We start from the raw sequence: 5879 nt of genomic DNA, 5'->3' as shown, positions 1-5879 counted from the left end.
CTGGTCTCTTTAACACGCCCCCTCAAGTGCAACCTCACTCTAGGTTTGCACATGAAATCAATTAACAATCCAATTCATACACTGGAAATTAGGGCCCAAGTCCCACATTAGAGATTTGGTCAATCACGAAATAATCCAAGATCCACATGGGACATTATAAGAACAACATATACACAGGTAAAATGTTTTTTTTTTTTTTTTTTAGATTCAATCAATACGTGCAGATTACATGTAAACGACAAGAGGATTAATATAATTACAAATGCCCTCTCTCTATACTAAAATCAAAATTGAAAACTAGCTAGCAAAAAATAGAAATACTCATTTATATATGTGGTTATAAGCCGGAGCCGAACTCCTCAGAAAATTGGCATCCTTATCCGAGGTGAAAGTCTAGAAAGGTTTCTCGCCAACATAGTTACCAGGAGGATCATAGTTGCATGTTATAAAAGTACCTCCATTCTTACAAGGAACCTTGGCACACCCAACATGGGTTGATTTTGCCCAGACCACCGGAGTATATAGTGGCCGCAGACCTTGCCATCAACACATGTATTGGAGGCATAGTCATAGTCTGCCTTCTCGTCCGCCCACATCTTCACGGCCTCTAAAGGTGTCATGTCCCAAGAAGCTTCGGCTAAGTTCTCACCATATTGTCCATGAGAATGGGAATGTTCATTCACGAACAAATAAGAATGAGTTATATGGAGAACGACATCTCTCGAAACCCTAGCGCCGCCTTTGGGTTGCTTCCATAGAGGTTCTCATCGCATCCACATCCATATTCACTGGCAGATCGGTTCATGGTATTGTGGGCTGCAGTAGTGATCAGAGGATTTAGTCTTAGGCTCCATAGCAAACTGGTTTTTCTAGCTATGTTGGAAATTTCGAATCGAATGGGGTCGGGCTTGGCTAACTTGTATTAGCTAGGTTCGGATTACTTTGATCTTGCTTTTGCTGGGGATGATGTTGCATCACGGCAGGCTGTGCGTCTCTCCATCACTGTTCGTCGAAATCGGGCTGGTTTCAGCCTTGCCCAAGACTGCAGTTGCCAGAGTTGCAGACTATGCCGAGAGGGATGGTTGTTAATGGCTTCATAGAGGCCATCAAACTTAACACAAGAATGATTGGGCGCTGCCAGGCACGACCTCTGACGTCTTAACGACACCGGTTCACCTTCCTAAGGAGGCCTCAAGGTTGATTCATAGAGGTCTGGCATGGATATCGCTGGATGTCAATTCAATGTGGCTGGAGCAGATGGTGTTTCGAAGCGGCGACGCCAAGGCCAAACCATCTGATCTCTGGGTGTCCAGATCAATATGGTTGGTTGTGCATTTGGGTTGTGTTCAAACCCAGCTCTGGGTGATTGTGACGGCAAGGGCTTTGTCAGAGTGGTGGCTGACTGATCGACCAAAGTTGACGGCGGCGCCATCATCATGGAGGTGTCCAGCAGGGCAGCTTGATTTGGACCTTATTAGGCTTTTTGGGCCTCCAGCTGGGTTTGGAGAACTATTAGTCTTTGGGCTTGGTTTATTGGGGTCTAAAATGTCTAGTGGGTCTTCTGTCCTTGATGGGCTTCTTGGGTCGATGGTTTGGGCTTGGAGCAGTGAAGATGGATTTTGGGCCTGGCTTTCTTGGGTCCAAAAGGACTATCAGGTTTTATCCCCACCCTTTAGTTAGTTTCTACTTAAACTAGCCTATTACTATGTGTACTGGTCATAGTTAAATATGCTTGCTTTGAATAAGTGAGCATGACTTGTCAAATGAATGGTCTTAGCCTATGTATCACCGTGGTGTTTATACATCACAACTTCTTGTTTATCTGTAGATGGTAGCGGAATGATATGTAATGGTCATTCTATCGTTACCTTTATTATTAATGCAAAGTCCTGGAGACATTGTAGTTCAAAAAACAAAAACAAAAAACAAAAAAACTAGCTAATAAATTAAGGCTCCCTCAACTCACTAATTATAGGGTAGTGCTATTCACACACCTATTTTCTCTATTCACACACCCTCTCTATTTTTTTGTTATTTAATTCAATTTATTTTTACAAATTACCTTAACTACCCTCCTTTGCAATTCTAATTATTTTTCTTTTTTCTTTTTTTTCTTTTTTTCTTTTTTTCTTTTCAATCATAAATCAATTATTCTAACTATCTTTCTTTGCAATTCTGATTATTAATTTTTCTTTTTTCTTTTTTTTATTCGACAAGTCAATCATGAATCAATCATGCTTTTTTTTCTCTTTTGTTCATCTCTGATCTAATGTTTCAATGCCTTGTTAAATCATGCTAGTGTAATACAATAATAGTTTCAATGTGTCTAGCAGCTCTGCCTTTAGCCTTGTTAAATCATCTTTTCGCTTTTATTGCCAGCGGGAAAAAATTGTTTCTTGTTCTTATACATCACTACATGTAAAACTAGCACAGTAGTATAAGCACAATATATATGCGATGAGGTATCCAGAAGATAAAAAATAAAAATAAAATAAAAAATCAAAGCGTCAACGACTTCAAAATTATCAATCAACTCAAGTCAAAACCATGATTAACACGCTGCCCGTACCAAAATCAAACTAAGACGAATAGAACGCACAAATTTAAAGCTCCTAGATCCACCAAATCGCTGAGAAACTGATCGAGAGCAATGGATTGAAATACACCAAATAATTTGAGTTAGAATCTTACAATGAATGATGGATTCAAATGGGCTCGAATGATCACTAAATTCATATTTTTCTTCCATGTCTCCATTGCAAATCATAGGGTTGAGATTTTAGACTCGAAAAACCGAGGAACCGGTCCAAACCGACCCGAACCGGTCGGTTCGGTTCGGTTTTCTCTCTTAATTTAGTCATTTTTTTCCGGTACGGTTCTTGTATAATAGTAACGGTTCGGTGTCAGTTCCCATATTCAGCTTTTGCCTTTACCCGAACCGAGGCGATTTAGAGAATATTGTATATTTCTTGTTTGTTTTCGGTGTCTCCCACTCTCCCTAACGCTAAGATTCTCTCTACCTACCCACCCCATCTACTTTTTTTAATCTGATGTGCCCATGTGCAAAGATCAGAAGATGCTCCCCTATTTGTGCTTTTGCTTTAGTAAAGAAAATATTAAAATATTATTCTCCAAGTTCTCTCAAACCTTCTCTCCCGTTCTCTCTCTTTCTCCCCTCTGTTTCTTTTATTCTTGTTGTTCCCTTCCTTTCTCGTCTCTTTCTTCCTCCCTCTTTTCTCAGTTCTCACTCTTTTGTTTGGTTTTGATTTTATCAGAGATAGTTTTGAAAACCCATTTTCTACTTCTTATTTTGTTATTCAGCTGGTACCATGATTTGTTTATAGGAGAAAGTTGTTGTCCTCTTTGATACCATGATTTGTTTTTCAGTTATATTTCTAAGCTTTGGTTGTGTTTCGAAAACCGTGAGATTTGGGAGGCAAAGTGTGTTTGGAATGAGGATTAGGCCCAGCTTCTCAGTTCAGATCTTCTCAAATTTCTCAAGCGTAGCCGGCAGCCGACAACCCTAATCCCTACCCCCTACCCTCGTAACTGTTCTTCCTTCTTCCTTCTTTTTGAAAAGTTGCAAAACCCAGAAAACCCAGTTCATCTGTGGGTCTGTGCTTCGAACCCCATTTCTGATCTCCACCATTCCTTCATCTGTGGTTCTGTGTATAGGAACCGACAACAATACAGAACCGACCCGAGAAAATCGGTTCGGCTCTAATACGGTTCCAGGTATGCAAAAGTGTAATAACCGAACCGGAAAATGCTACCGGTTCCGGTTCCGGTTCCTGAAAAAAAACACAAAAACAGAACCGATCCCAGCCCTAGCAAATCAGATGTAAAATTTTCTCCAAAGATGGGTCTAAAATTGCTTGTTCTGCCATAATTGAACTTCAAAGCATCATATTAGAGAGATGGAATGGCTATGCTAGAGAAGTTTTTGATGGAAAAGGAAAGAAGAAATCAGAAAGAGTTTTGAAGTCCTCATCTGCATGAAAATAAGGGTTTAGAATTTGGTGATGATTGACTTGAAAAAAAAAAATCAAAATTGCAAAGGATGGTAGTTAGGGTAATTTATAAAAATAAATTGAATTAAAGTAACAGAAAAATAGAGAGGGTGTGTGAATAGAGAAAATAGGTGTGTGAATAGCACCACCCTAATTATATTGAATTCCACAATTACCTCTTCTAACTTTATGAAAAGGTCTCTGATCATATGATCATTTAGCTCTCTCTCTCTCACACACACACACACTCACAACAGCAATAATCACATTTCCACTCCAGACGATTCGTTACATTTGTGATATGATCATATGATCATTCAGCTCAATTCCGGGCGCTGGATTTTGTTTGGTTTTCCAAGGGAGTGAGAATTCGTTTCTGGTTGGTAAGTGCTACATTGTCAAGAAGCATTACTTGATCTGGTAAAATTGGACACCAATACATATCTAATACGTTGACCAAATTGCAGATTGGGATTGGTCCAACAAGGAAGTTTCCATTTTCAAGGAATCTAAATTGTGAAGAAACTACTGGTTCGAAAATGGTTTGGTTTTAATTAGCTAAATGATTGTTTGATTGGGTATATGTGTTTACCCAATGCTTGTGATATATAGTTTCAAGAGTCATCGGGTGGGAGGAAATATGGTTAAAAATTCGACCTGGAGATGTCATCTTTGGTCCCTGACACGATTGAGATATGAGCTATGAAGGTGATAAACCAGCACAGAAGCACAAGAACGGACTCTTAACGTACGACCAAGATAGTATTAGGGAAGAAGAAGCAAAACATGTCAGTTAAAAAGCTTCGACAAAGCAAAAGCCTTGAAGCCCCCCCCTACCCAAATTCGCATCTATGGCTACTGCCCATGTAGGTTGACTAGGTTATTTCATCTCTAAAAACGGCAGAGATTTTCTCTCTCTGAAACCCACTCCATACCCTTGAGAGTTGGTGGCATTGCTCACCCTTTATGGGTACTTCCCTGAGCTATGTCTCAGAATCTCAAATCACAGGCTTTTGCCTCTTGGTTCATCTCTTTTTTTCTCCTTCGGTCTCCTTCCCTTCTCCTTCCATCTTACCCCAATTTTCTTTCTAAACCTTAGCCCCAAAATTTCTCTAACCCATTCCTCACCACCCATCACCTTCTTTTACCCACCATCTCTCATCTTCAAATCTTGTTTCCCAGAATTTTTCTTTTCCTTTTCAAATCGGTATCATGGCTTGGTTCTGGAAGTGACTCATCTCAAATGCGATTTCTCACGTCTCACTCGGAAGATAGGTAGAGCTTTGGCTAGAGTGCATGCACCACCTCCTTCTATGTTCTATTTTCGAGTTCTATTGGCTCCACGTGTTCTAGGCTTCGTTTGTCTAGATTTGTTCTCAGAGTTGTGGTTGCAAATCTCACGTTATGGTGCAGATTTCTACTGTGGGGATGATAATAAACCTGTTTAGATCCTCTATTTTATTCTTTTTTCCCATTTTCAGGGGTTTTTTTTATCGGGCTTTGGTGTAGGGGTTGAAGGAATTATGTCCTAAAACAATCATTTTGATGTAATTATTATTGTAATTATTATTAATCAAAAGGGCAAGTTTATTGTTCATTGCTTATATTTAATATTTGATTGAACAATGTCCAAGGAATATGAGTTAAAGAGAAAGTAATCTAAAGAGTTAGATGTGTGAGACCTTTACTCTTTCACACTCTTATCCTAAAAGGTTCCTAGTCATAGGATTATCACTTGGACATTGATAATCCGGAAAGATTAGCACATACTATGTATGCTCAATATGGAGGATGATATGTCTCTTGTCATTTGTGTAGAGACACTAATACAAGTATGTGGGTGCTCTTAACTTAAAGAGTACACTGAAC

At 39.4% G+C, this 5879-nt stretch overlaps 1 pseudogene; it reads right to left on the bottom strand.

Annotated features, from left to right (window-relative positions):
- Positions 1–393: 393 nt before the first annotated feature.
- On the bottom strand, positions 394–1432 carry LOC133737047 (pathogenesis-related protein 1A-like; annotated as a pseudogene).
- Between the last annotated feature and the right edge of the window lie 4447 nt (positions 1433–5879).

Source organism: Rosa rugosa, chromosome 3 (genome assembly GCF_958449725.1).
Source record: "Rosa rugosa chromosome 3, drRosRugo1.1, whole genome shotgun sequence".
Taxonomy (NCBI): domain Eukaryota; kingdom Viridiplantae; phylum Streptophyta; class Magnoliopsida; order Rosales; family Rosaceae; genus Rosa; species Rosa rugosa.
Note: the sequence above shows the minus strand (reverse complement) of the source record. Positions and strands in the feature narration are given on the sequence as shown.